The sequence below is a fragment of the Lactuca sativa genome, chromosome 7 (assembly GCF_002870075.4).
Source record: "Lactuca sativa cultivar Salinas chromosome 7, Lsat_Salinas_v11, whole genome shotgun sequence".
Taxonomy (NCBI): domain Eukaryota; kingdom Viridiplantae; phylum Streptophyta; class Magnoliopsida; order Asterales; family Asteraceae; genus Lactuca; species Lactuca sativa.
Window position 1 is genome coordinate 160,673,236 of NC_056629.2, and position 14,204 is coordinate 160,687,439.

Here is a 14,204-nt window from a genome sequence, read left to right on the forward strand (position 1 = left end):
GGATTTACCCTAAGTGTAACAACTATATAAGATCATATTCATTGACAAAATCGGCTACTATGTAACGTAGAGAAGAGCTAGCCGATTTTAGAAGTGTTCAAGTTTCTCTCAAGTTATTCCAAGTGCATTTGATGTTGTGTGAACCATTTGACGTGTCACACTTGGGGCACTAGGCACTCAAGCTTCTTGAGGACATTCTACACCAAAGAGGTATGTATTTTATCTTGTTATATTCATTGTTTTATATGCTAGATTAGGATAATACCTTGGATGTTCATATTTGCATGTATAATAGAGAAAACATAGATCCAAGGTATTTAGGGTTGCATGTACACTTTAGGAGTGTTAGAATGCTCAAAACCCAACACCTATGTGGTGAGATTGGACACCTAAAGCGAGATTGCCCAATGGAAAGAAAAGACAAGGACATAGGAGGAGACTAACTCTAATGCTTGGGGAGAAGCATCAAGGAACCCGGTAGATTTTTGGTACGTCTCTCAATCTCAGATAACTAACTGAAAACATTAAAAGGCTAATTCAAAATGTAATTACTTCCCCGTTAAGGCGAAAGTCACAGCACTGTTATAAAATTTAAAATTTCATCAGGTAAAACTATAATGGCTAGATATATACGTTACGGCCATGTATAATTGAGATGGATAGACCTAGAGTGAGTGAATGTCACCTCATTTCCTGTTCCTTGTTTGGTTGTGGATTTAAGGCGGGATCGCTCAGTCAACAGTCCTCCCCACCTTGATTATACATGACTAGTATATGTTAGGCGATTATAGAAAGGCCTCGGGAGAATCCATTCATGAAAGGTACTCTACTCAGAAACACTCAGGACCCTCTATAGTTCCGCGTCGAATCTATCGGTCCAAGTATCCGCGACAGTGATACACGGGACGAAACCCGAGACGCCTAGAAGTTGTATGCCCGCTCGGCACATGACTCTATCGACCCTCATTCTATATCATGTCAATGTATTCCAACTTCGACGCCTCTATCAATCATGGTTCGACTTCGTGCAACCATGTGTAAATCCTTAGTGCTGTGTAAAAAGAACTTTCACCGTAGCCATTTCGGCAGATAAAGGTTCTTCCAAACCTAAACAAAATAAGACTAATATGATCCGTCAGTTGTCACTCTTATTTCAAACCTTCCGAAGTACCCAGGAGAAGAGTACTGCACGCTGTTAACCAACCCTTCTTAGAGAGATAGAACCCGAATTGAAAGACACTGCAGGTATTCCAAAAGATGATAACCACTCGAAGCCTACTGCGTAGATCTCCCAGGAAGACCCTTCGCACCTCACAATCTGGTTCGTGAATCAAGAGGATAAAACTCATGGGATTGACTACTATAACTGAGCATATTCATAAGAGTGGTATATAATCGAGATCAAAAAGATTTAAGATGTGTACTTCCTCCCTACTCCCTGTTCCTCGTTTGGTTGTGGGTCTGGGGTGTAGTCGCACAACTGAACATCCTGCTGACCTCAATTATATACAGCTTGCATACACCAAGTATTAGTGGTTAAGCCCAGTATGAGCTCTACCATGAACCTCATAGTAAAACCCTTCATCCTATCCCATGGAATGGGAGCTAGAGTCAAGAGAACCCTTGCGGGTTGAGCTACTATAATGACCACAAATCCGAAATTTGTTGTCATCTCGGTTAAGCCAACATAGTAGCTAACACCCTCAGTTGGTAAAGAAATCTGAGTCGTAAGAGTCAAGGACATTGACTACGACCATCCATTCACACTTAATCCCACGAATTAAGCATCTCAGCGGATATACCGAGAATATGGAAGCTGCGATAAGTTAAACCTTGAGAAGAGTAGATGAGGAGATTAGGCATTCCGAGTGACGGAACGCTTTACTTCTAGCCTTAACCTAAAATCAAGAAAACTCAGAACCCCCGGAAGAGTAGTTGCAGAATATGCTCGCACTACTCAGGCACTTCGTCCACCCCATTACCTATGAGTAGTGCCTAGGACACTCCGCCTCCCCCTCACGTGGAAGAAGTTACCACCACCCTGTAGACGATAGACTGCATTCTCCGCAGTGAATACTAGAATGCCAAGAACCACAGGATAACCTCCGTAGCCAAGAATACTTGATTTAAGTGCGGAAGTAGGTTGCATTAAGCCTTATAACCCAGATCCCGAAGAGATTATAGACTTGACACCAGTCTAGATGTTAGTCGATGGGTTGTACAAGAGACTTTCTGCAACTGAAATAAACCAATGCATTGGAGAATAAGACATGTCTTAGAGATTCATTGGACTACTAGGTGTTCCACGAATACTATCTCACGCAGAAATAGTAGAACCACCTCCCGAGATAGTCCAACACTTCAGAAAATCTCTAAGGATTGAGTTAGCTCTGAGCAGAGCCTGCTATTCATGAAACAGCAAGGCAAGTAAGAGCATGATCCTTTCCCGTTAGGAATCATATCGTGAAAGCGCCAACTAGACGATGATGGGAACTTTAAAAACTTCTAAGCACTCGTCTAGTGGAACCCTATCTCCCCGGCCCTAAGGGTTTCCGTTAGAAATATCTCAAGAACCAGAAGTGCAGATGTGTTTCGCACTAGGTTGAGATAGACCCCTGCAGCAAGCAGATACCTGTAGACATGCAATCCATCCGATGATCTAGAAAACCCCTGAAAGCCAATTGACAGGAAACACGAATCCAAGGACAACCCGAGCTTTCTAAGAACCAACCATAAGGACTACACGCCCAGTATGAGAGAACGTTTGGAACTTCGGGATGGCGATCACGCCAGTGATGATCTCGCCATAGAAGTACACTATGCTCTAAGTACTAAAAAGCTCTACCTTTCCGAGAGCTTAGGACCATACGAGATTCTTTACAAAGATTGGTCCAACCCTCGTCAGACCACTACTACTTTCAGAAATTCCACAAGTTTCACCCCAAATCAATCCACTTCTTAGACTTGATCAATGTTTGCCCGACGTCACTCTTTGTATCCCACTCATCTTGATAGAAACCATTGGGAAACCCTAACTTCATAGACGAACCAATAGGAATCGCTAACTGCACGAATCAAAATCCGCATCCCGTAAGTGAAGGTTGTTAGAATGCCAAGCGAAGGCTAGAGTCCACTTGGGAGTGCGAGGACCAACCGAATACGAAGTGCCCTCATACCTCTACTCGATCATTCATACCTACTTCCTTGCCTAAACCTGAATTTCGGGACGAAATTCCCTCTAATGGGGGGATGATGTGACAACCCAAAAATTTCCGTTAGTTTTAACGTCGAAATTAGGTACGTCAAAAATTAGCCAAATTTATCCCAAAAATATTTTTGACCGGATTTAAACCCATTGGAATATTTTAAATAATATTCGTTAAGCGAACCAAAATTAAGGTGGTATAATTTTTAAAAATTTGTTGTGTTTAACGGTAGTCGTGAAAAACCCCGTTCGCGGTTGGTGTTGGTTGAACCCCCAACCAGGCCATAAACTCCACCCTATATAAGGGTTGAGTGGGTTTCATTCCCACCTTTTTCCCACCATAGACACACTCTCTCTCTACTTTCTCTCTCTACAAATCGGGTTTTGGTCAAAAATCGCCCATTCGAGCTTCAAATCGGTAAGTTAACCTTCCTAGCTTGTCGTTTATCTCTTCTAGCTTGCAAATTCGTGGATTAATCATCCAACCCCCCCCCCCCCCCCCAAGAACAAGATTTTACGGTCTTGGGAGCATCCCAAAACCGTAAACCCCTTGGAAGAGGGTTTTGATGCCCAAAAACCCTTCCAAACCAATTCTAATGCTTAACAATGACTTAGAGGCTTGTATGAAAGGACTTAGAACACCAAAATCGAAAAAAAATGGGGAGTAAACATGATTTTAAGGTATAAGAACATTATTAGATCGTAAACCCATCTTCAAGGACCATAAACACCTTTTAAGGTGTTAAACTACCCCTCAAACACCTCCAAAAGCTTCCATGAGTGCCTAGAGCCTTGTAAACCATTATTTGATGCACCAAAACACATGATTCATGGACTAACATGAGTTTACTGCCATAAACTCATGTGTTTAAGGTAGTAAACTTCCCAAGAACACCTTGTTAGACCGTAAACACCTTTCCGAGGTGTTTAAGTGCCTTTAACACCTTCATATGCTCATATAAGTGACTAGAACCTTGCATGCACGAGTTAGAACCACCAAACAACAAAATAAATGGACAGAGATGATTTTACGACCATAAACTCATGTGTTTACGGCCGTAAACTCCTCTAGGAGTGGTCAATGGACCGTAAACACCCTAAAATGGCCATTTGGAGCCTAAACCACTTCCTATGACCTAGAATTGAACCTAGCCTAGTTCCACAAGTGTTATAAGACCTTAATGCATCCAAGAGCACACCACCCATGAGTTTACAGCCGTAAACTCATGGGGATATGGTCTTAGGGCCGTAAACTATATAAAGAGTTTACTCTTGAAGAGTAAACTCCCTAATTGGGCCATACACTCCCTTAGATGTTACCCGGGACACTCCTAGCACTTGACCAAAGTGTTTTCCGCTCATTAGGATGCATATACGTGTTTAATTAGTATTATAATTACTAATTGTATGTAAACATATGTCATCATATGTTAATAGGTCACTAAGCGTGTTCAAGTCTTTACTTGACACCGAGCACCCAACCGGCACCTCCGCCCGATCCACTTACAACAGGTGAGTTCATATCCCCGAATTAACCTTTTAAATGTTTTTACATGCTTTTATGGGGGGGGGGGAATACAAGTTAAACATGCTAGTTATAATATCAATCATATGTGATTAATAACCCGCATGCACAAGGATTTATTACACTTTCAGTTGTTTTACCAAGTATAATACTATAGGTGGTTTTCCAAAACGTTTTTACTTGTTTACACCTCTTCTCAAATTGTCTCTCACGTTGTATGTTTTACTTCAAAACCAGTTTCAACAGTATTTTAAACAAAGGTTTTCTTTACCTATATTGTTTTATCAAAATTACATTCAAAACTTGTTTATGAAAGGTTTTCAAAGGATTTCCAAAGGTCTTCAAGCCTATTTTACAAAAGGATAACAAGTCACAATTTTCTTAAGTTTAAAGGTTTTCCAAAGTTTTCGTCAAAAGTTTTCTTCTATGCTTCTCTACTTCTGCTTCGTTAAATGCTTCTTCTTTGTTAAATGCTTCTACTTCGTTAAATATTTCTACTTCATTAAATGCTTCTACTTCGTTAAATGTTTCTACTTCGTTAAATGCTTCTACTTCGTTAAATACTTCTACTTCGTTAAATGCATGCTTGTACTTGTATAGTTATATAAATAATGTTTAAAGGACTTAGGAAGGCTAGTTTGCCCTATTTCCTTTTCCTCGTTTGGATGTGGTCTGGTGGGTATCGGATATCTGTCCGAAGGTCGTTTAATCATTAATTATATATCATGTATACATGTATAGACATAAAGGTTTACATCAGCCAGTTCATGTTCCTTGGGTAGCAAGGGCATCCTCCCACTCGTCACTCATAGATCAGGGACACTAGTAACTATTATAGGAATAGTTAGGAAGCTCTATTCACTCTTTCTAGTACGAGAATTCCACAGGAGTCAGTTCATATGCGAGTCTATGTCATTTCTCCAGCGCCTCTAATAGAATTCAGATTACGAGATGCATCTTCAAGACACGGATCTCCCCGTCGTCAAGTTGGTAACCAGAGTCTCATGTAGGGAGAATGGGCATTGTGTGTATAGATATATACGGGACAGACACTCCCGCACCCTGACTGCTAGCTACAGTCCACGGCCTACCAAGCCAAGGGGTGACGAATGTCACATTTATTCCGACGCTTGCAGGGCGTCAAGTACTCTAGTGTCAATAAGTATGGTTATGAGTATCTCCATGTTTACCTTATAATTCATGGACTTAAGGTAACGAGAATTAACATTGTATTCTGGAAACAACACTCTTAGGATTACTCTTTGTTTTAGACCTTGCTAGCTGTAACTTTCATTTAATACTGTCTGGGGTCTGTGTTCCTTTGTCTGAGACCTTGCTAGCTGTATCTTTCATTTGATACTGTATGGGGTCTGTGTTTCTTTGTTTTAGACCTTGCTAGCCGTATCGTACAGTTGATACCGTATGGGGTCTGTGTTTCCTTTTGTTAGACTGAGCTGGGCGTATCATTCATTTGATACTCCCCTGGAGTCTATGATTTCTTTGCCGTAGTCATCAGTATTTTCTGCTGAGGCATATGTTATTTTCCCCTAGTACTTTTACTAGTGATATTCTTCTACTTTCTTTAAAGTCAAATACCTTATTTTGGTAATGATAACATTTCAAGGAAAATTTCTCTTTAAAACATAACACTGTTGATTCTTGGTAGAAGACTGCTTTTAATTAGAAAATATAGGATTTTCTAGAAAGGACGCTAATACACCGTAGATTCTAAACTACTACTTTTATAAAGTTATTTTGAATAAAATGCTTACTTACACAAATGACACTAAATACTTATGAACTCACCAGCATTTATAAAAATGCTGATACTAGCTTTCAAAATAACATATATTCTCAGGTCAGCAGTAGACAGGTACATTCCAGGAGCTTTTGTTGAAGACAGTTTAGTACCGAGCTGCATCTATACTAGTTTCTGTATTAGTTTAATGTCTCTATGAAATGTAACTTATGTAAAACTATTACTATTAATGCAATGGTTGTTGTACTTTGATTACTATACTACATATGTTGTGATACTTGACATGACGTCATCCACTCCAGAACATTTTTGTCGTTCCGGTTTTGGGGTGTGACAGACTAATAAACTTCCAAATTATCCATCTTGAATCTAGAACTCTCTAATGGGCCCTAAATGGACCCATATACATGAAACTTAATATTTTTGGGCCTTATGAGCCCAAAATATACTAGGTTAACTTTAATGGGCCTTAATGGGTCACAACCAAATCAATTAAGCCCTATTAGGTCATAAAAATTACACTTTGATTTATTTGGGCCCAAACATCATCCAAAGTGAGTCATAATATGGGCTAAGCACTCAAGACCCAATCCTTCTCTTTTCCCTCTCCATTCTTGGCCCACGCCCTCAAAGAAGGAGGAATTGACTTTGTGTGTGCCAACTCATTTTTATTTAATGGTCTTCCATGCATACTCTCATATTTCCATGCAACCGTCCTTTCATTCATCTCTCTTCTTCTCTCTTTTTTCTTCTCGGCCGAGAGTCTCCTAAACACACACATGCACACACTTCACTCAAAACTCTCTCAAAGAAACTCTCTCCATTCCTCTCCAAATTTTCAGGATCTAGGAAGCTTTCAAAGAGATCATTCCACAAAACTCATCATCTAAGGTACGTTCATGCTTGGATCTATGACCTAGACTCTTTGTTTTATCAAAAACCTCTTTCTAATCCATACAAAATCATGATCACCCTCTTAGAAATCATCTAAGTTCGAGATCTTCCAAGGAAGGTTGCTAAAGCCGAGAAATAGCATCAAACTTCTTATATTCTTCTTAAAAACCGAAACTACAACTCAAGGTGAGCTTCATACCCCTCTTTTTTCGGTTTTCATATGTTTTATGGGGGGGGAATACAAGAAAATGTGTAGATCTATGTGTATGTGTATGCTATGTGTGATTTTATGCACGTATGTGTGTGATTTTATGTGTTTTTGTGATAAATATGTAACCAAAAGGAGTGTTAACTTGAGATCTATGACTTGAGAAAGGAAACAAACATAATCTAAGTTATTTTACACTAAAAAAGTCAAGAAAAATAGCTTATAAGGTTATGAGGAACATATTTTAACATAAAACCCATTTTTAGGCTTAAATTGTCAAAAATACAAAACTTGGGTTAAAAACTGTCAAGTCACGGTTTCTTGAGGGTCAAAAGAGTCAAAAAAAAATTTATAATCATTTTTATGAATAATAGAATTTTCAAAGGACTTGAAATGCAAAAATTTAGCTTATTGGGCTAAATATGGGCTTTTCGGCCCAATAAGCCCAAAATTGCGAAATTTGAAGTTTAAAGGGGCTGAGTTGTAACATTCTGCAAAACAGGGGATAAGAAGTGAAATAAAACTATTTCAAAGGTCAAAAATGCTTTTCAATTCCAAAAACGATCAAAAATGTAAACTTTTTATATTTTGGGCCAAAATTGTAAAAGTTGTGAAATAGGGGGTACTAACCGAGAAACTCCATTCTGGAAGGGCTAAAGCTGTTTACAAAATAAATTTTGGGTTAAAAATGTCTTTTCAACAAGTTTATGATACAAAAGTGTCAAGAAAATGTTTTAAGGACTAAAAATGAAATTCTTTTATATAAAGGAATAAAAGTGTTATCTTTATAAAAGAAAGGTAGTGAAAAGGTCAAAATCATACTTTTAAACAAATTAATTCATTAAGACAAAATACAAGATACCCGACTAGCGACAAAACGGAAAACGAATACACCTTTAATACCAAATATCGTTATAAACGAATTGATGCGGTCTCGAATCAATACAAAACAACAATCATTAAATCTAAACTCTCCAATAGTTATGTGACGACTAAAATGAATAAACCTACAAACTTTGGGCTTATAAGTTTCAAATCATGTTTGTTGGGCCTTGCAAGCCCACCAACATGATCTTTGGGCCCAAAGGGATAACGCTTATATGTTATTGGGCCTTCAATGACCCAATATTTTATAAAAGGACTTTCAATAGCTTTTATGTGCTAGTGGGCCAAAGTCTCCCGTTAGAAAAGCTAGTAAGGTCACAGTAATCAAATGCGAGTTGGACCATCGTGTCTTTCGCATCCGCGACAGCCTAAGGTACTTACGATAGTAGTGGGACATAATGCCACCTTCTCTTCGTTCGCTAAGGCTTACGAGAAAACCAAGTAGACAAAATTAGGACGATATACAATGTGGATTAATAATATTCATTCGTTAAGACAATACAAAAATCAATAATCACGAATACATTTCAATATCGGAAAACATTGGGTTTTCCGGGGAATTCAATACTACTCGCTTGAAATCTTATAACTATAATACAAAATACCCTTCATATATATATATATATATATATATATATATATATATATATATATATATATATATATATGTGTGTGTGTGTGTGTGTGTGTTTGAAATCATTCATGCATCAACTTATGGATCTCACACTTTGATAAACAAAAGTCTTTTCAGAAAATATCAGATTTTCTGGGTTTTTACAAAACTACACAAATCATTTTATCACAGCATTGCTTATGAACTCACCAACATTTCATATGTTGACGTTTTCCAAAATAACTTGTATTCTCAGGTAACAGGTAAGCGGAAGAGTATTATGAAGTAATGTTAGATGTTATGTTGTTAAAAACACTCAAACTATTTATGTTATGAATGTGTAATGTTAAAACAATGTACTTGATGTGAACAATTCCAGTTGTAATATATTGATGCATGGTGACGTTTATGTTATGATTCATGTATATTCATCGTGATGACATTCAATTTAAGTCACGCGAGCCCTCGGACGTTTCCGTCATCTGGTTCGGGGGTGTGACACAAACTTATCTAGGTCATAATCATCATGACTATATAAATATGAAACACATATACCAACTTCAAATGGATTGAATTTTTGAAGGGAAGATGATTCATAAGTGCCTTTATCTGATAGTAGTTAAAGACCAAAAGGCTTGAAAAAGAATACCACAAAGCGATGTATGTAATCTTTTTCAATCCATGAATAGATTTGGTGATAGATACTTAATCAATTTCACCGACGACTTTTATTTGTTATTGTTGAAACTTTTGATTTGCTCATAATTTTTTCATAGTGAAGATTGAAATAAACCTTCATGACATCATCATTAACATTTAGTTGTGATAAAAAAAATCATTTTTATAAACCAAGTCTTCTTGGAACATCTTAGAAATTGTAAATCGATTCACAACTCATTTTGTCAAAAACACTCACTCGTCATTCGTATAGTTCTTACGCCATAGGACCACCTGGTCGCTTGGATTTACCTTACGATGTTCCAGGTGGCCTTCGTATTCTCTGGTGGGATATGGTCACCTGGCCACTAGCTGAATGTCGATAGTACATGTTTTTGAAGAGGATAAAGCAGACTTTGTTGTCTACTATATTATCTTTTTAAAGAACTATTGCCTTTATATAATTTTTGGAGTAACACTCGCTACAACAAATATGTATTGAATATACATTTTTGTAATGCCCGTGTTTCTTGCTATATTAGTCACAGTATGTAATCACTTTGGTCAACTATTGTAATATTTATATGCATGAATAAGAAAGGATTATTCATATATTTATATGATTATGTGTTTTATATGATATTATGTAAGTATTTAATAATAAAATAAATAAGATTAAAATACGTGTCGAAATAAAAGGTTATTTAGGATAAATAATCTTAATCTAGTGGTAGTATACATAATAAGGATTCTGGAGATATGAGGAGCGTTCAAATCCGGCTTCGTATGAAGTTGTTATGCTTCTTCAAGGTTTCGTAATTAAACCAGTACGGCTCTGCATATCGTAAAATTTAAATTTTCGATAAATTACTTCTTAGCTTAAGTAATCTAAACGAAAGCCATAGTAATTGTTAAACCGAAAGTGTGCATATAGATAACATCTAAATTTTAATTCATTATAGGAAGTTATGATTTTTCTAAGATTCAACGTAGCAGTACACAACTCAGAAATCGAATTTTAGATTAGTTGTGTTTTAGCCAAAAAATTGAAAACAAGAATTGAATATCTCATTAATAGGAGTCCAACGGTATAAAGTCAACCGAAAATAGATATCGGATGTGAGAGTTATGCATTTATATAGGATTTACCTGTCTAAGCACATGTGAAATAAATAAATTCAAAATTTGTCAATAGGGTCTAAATAAAAATTGTAGATCCCCTCGATAGTTACGCGTCGATATAAAGAACATCAAAAAAGAGCTCATATGAAGAAGGTACGCAATTTTGAAAATATAAAAAATGGTATGAACGCACGCTAGATGGTCGACACGCTCGACAAGACCGCATAGCCCCACCCACTTTTCGCCACGTGTCAGGCCAAAATTTCCCCGTGTTACTATGTTCCGACCAAGAGTGCGATGCACCTCTATGGTGCACGGCCCACCTACCCCCGATTCTTCCTATAAATAGCAATCAGTCCCTCCTGCTATTCCCTCACCCCTTCAACCGATTCTCTCAAGTTCTACCCTATTTTATCCCTTTTTCCTTCATTTTTTTCATGTGGCGAAGCCCTGCAACTCCCCTGAGTGCTCATCTAGTTGTAATCTTCAAGTAGAAGTTACTGAGTCAGTATTCTGCCCACTTAGATCCCGGTTCTCATAAAAAATACTCAGTAAGTAGGATACACTTACTCCACTTCCATGTAATTTATGATTATAGAGATAATTCGTTACTGGGAACCCATTATTAAAATTTATCAATGGTTCCAAATCATTATACTAATTTGCCTACTTACGAGAGAGGTCCCTAGAATTGTCATGTCAGCTTGATGGTTAGATTTCAGAAAGGTTGTACGCCGAAATGGTCCTGTCTTTGGGATTGTTGAGGAATCTAAACCCCTAGGATAATAGTTCCATGAGACATGAAATTAGACTAAGACTTAGCATTATTTACATCTAGGTCTTTTGGATAAGGCGTAAGGCGAAGCTCTGGCCGATTTAACAATGACCAGACACCTTGTCAGGTGAGTGCGTAGTTATTATCGAGAACATAACCTTATTTTAAAAAGTATTAATACTATTAATTAATATTAAACGTTTACCTGTATTATCTGTGATATGTGTTATTCGTATAAAGATGATAATTGGATTAGAAATTGTATTGGGAATTGATTGTCTTTAGTTATAAGTCTCACCTTAGGTTTAAGAATAAGACTTGTAAAGGTTGCTTAGTTCAAATTAAGCTTGATATCGATTAGGTATCATGGTTGGGATAGAATGTGAGATCAGAAGGGAGTGAGGTCCTCCTCTTTCTAGGATGACCAGAAATGGTGGGTACAGATCAGAAAACTAGCAAGTATATATGGGTCATCGACCAGAGTTGATGACAACACTTGGCTATTCTAGGCAGTCTAGTGAGCTATGTTGCTAGCATAGACTTATAACCCTTAGATGCAGATAAAAAGGGATACCATATTTTGTCAAATCTATGAACATCGGTTACCTTTATATGACTCACTAGGGGTGGGAATCGGTTCGGTTTTTTGGTTTTTTAGTTTCCTCGAATCGGTTTCTTCGGTTTGATTTTTTTTGTCCAATTCGAAAACCGAACCAAATCGAATTCAATTTCTCTAGACCAAACTAAAAACAGACTTCTAATTCAGTTTGGTTCATTTTGAAAACCGAGGAAAGCAAATATTAAGTTAAACAATTTTCAAACATAAATTAAAATGTTTTTAACATAGAAACCTAAAGTTACAAATAGAAAGATCTAAAGTTTCACAGAAAATTATCCAAAGAGTAAATGGGTTAAAATGATTTTACTTTTATAATTAATACTTTTATTTAATATAAAATATAAAATATATTTTTTAACTAATTGATTTATGAAATTCTGTTTTTTGGTTTGGTTTGGTTTAAACTTCATGAGACTGAAACTCGAACCAAAAACCAAATTTACGATTCGGTTTGGTCTCAAACCAAACCAAAAATCAAATTTGAATATGGTTCGGTTTGAAATCGATTTCAGTTAGAATTGATTTTCGGGTTTTTCGGTTCCGGGCCAAATAATTATCACCCTTATGACTCACATTGTCCAAGGACACTCCTAGATGTGTAGTCAAAAAGATACTTAGACAATTCATCAGGTAAGGTGATTCTTCAAAATGATTGTCGAACTAGGATCTTTGAGGATCGAATGGGGTGAGTGGTTGGTCTTAGGTCATATTCTATATACACTTATATTATGTAATAAACATTATTCCGCAGGAACAACATTATTTATTATCGTTAAATTAGTTTGGGCTTGAAAGCCCTACGTATGTCACCAGGTTTTTCCAAACCTGACCCACTTACTTTTATGCATCACATGTAGTTGAACCAAGGGTTTTGTAGTCTAGTGAGTGTGTTGAGTTGAATAAAGAGATATGTTTGTAATATGTAGTTTCATGACCTTTTATATTTTACGATGTAATGTATGTTTGGATATGAATGAATGACATCTTCAAGGTTTTAATTATATAACTTTGGTTATCTTAAAAATGTTTTATTTAACTAGGAAATTTTGTATCTCAATTTATAAAGCGTAAAAAAATGTTTTAATTGGTTGTGAGAAATAGGGGATGTCATAGTTGGTATCAAAGCATTAGTTTAAGCGAACTAGGAAATTAGGTAAATACTAGACTTAAACTTAGAAGTTGGGTATGATCAGTGAGGTGTGTGATAGATTACTTTAGGATATATGCTTCAGTTGTTTAAGACTCTAGCACTAGCATATTATAGAAAGATGCCTTAATTACGTATTATGTGCTAAATGTGTGTATATATAAGTATATATAATAAGTAACATATCGTCATATTAAACTAATCCCCTCTACGACTATAGAACGTCATGACGATCACTAGGAGTGGAAGAGTCATCAACAACGAAGGAGGTCTAGCACCTCAAAATGTTGGAGCAGTTGTTGTTAAAATCCCGATGATTGAAGCTCGGGAAATGATGCAAGAAATGCTCGATCAACAGCGACGTGAGTTTAGGGAGCTCTTGGCTCAAGAACTAGCTAATACTAGAAGAGTAGCAACATCAATCAACAAGACAGTAGTTGTTGAAAAATTCAACAACAGACTGATTCCTTCTCATCCAGAAACAGTCCATGAAGGAAATGATGACTCGGAAAGTCATCAAGGGCCACTTCCTCCTCCGGAAGACTCAGAGATCCAAAGGAATGACGAACCAAAGGGCATTTGCAAGTACAAGTATTTTACGACTTGCAAGCCATCATCCTTTAAAGGAAAATAGGATACAGTTGGAGTCATGGACTGGATATCGGAGATAGAGTTAGCTTTTATAACATGTGGTTTCACAGTGGAGCTACAAACCACTAATGTTGTGAGGCAGTTCAAAGGCACAATGCTTCATTGGTGGAACACGTTAGGAAAGAATGTGAGCCCTAACAAGCC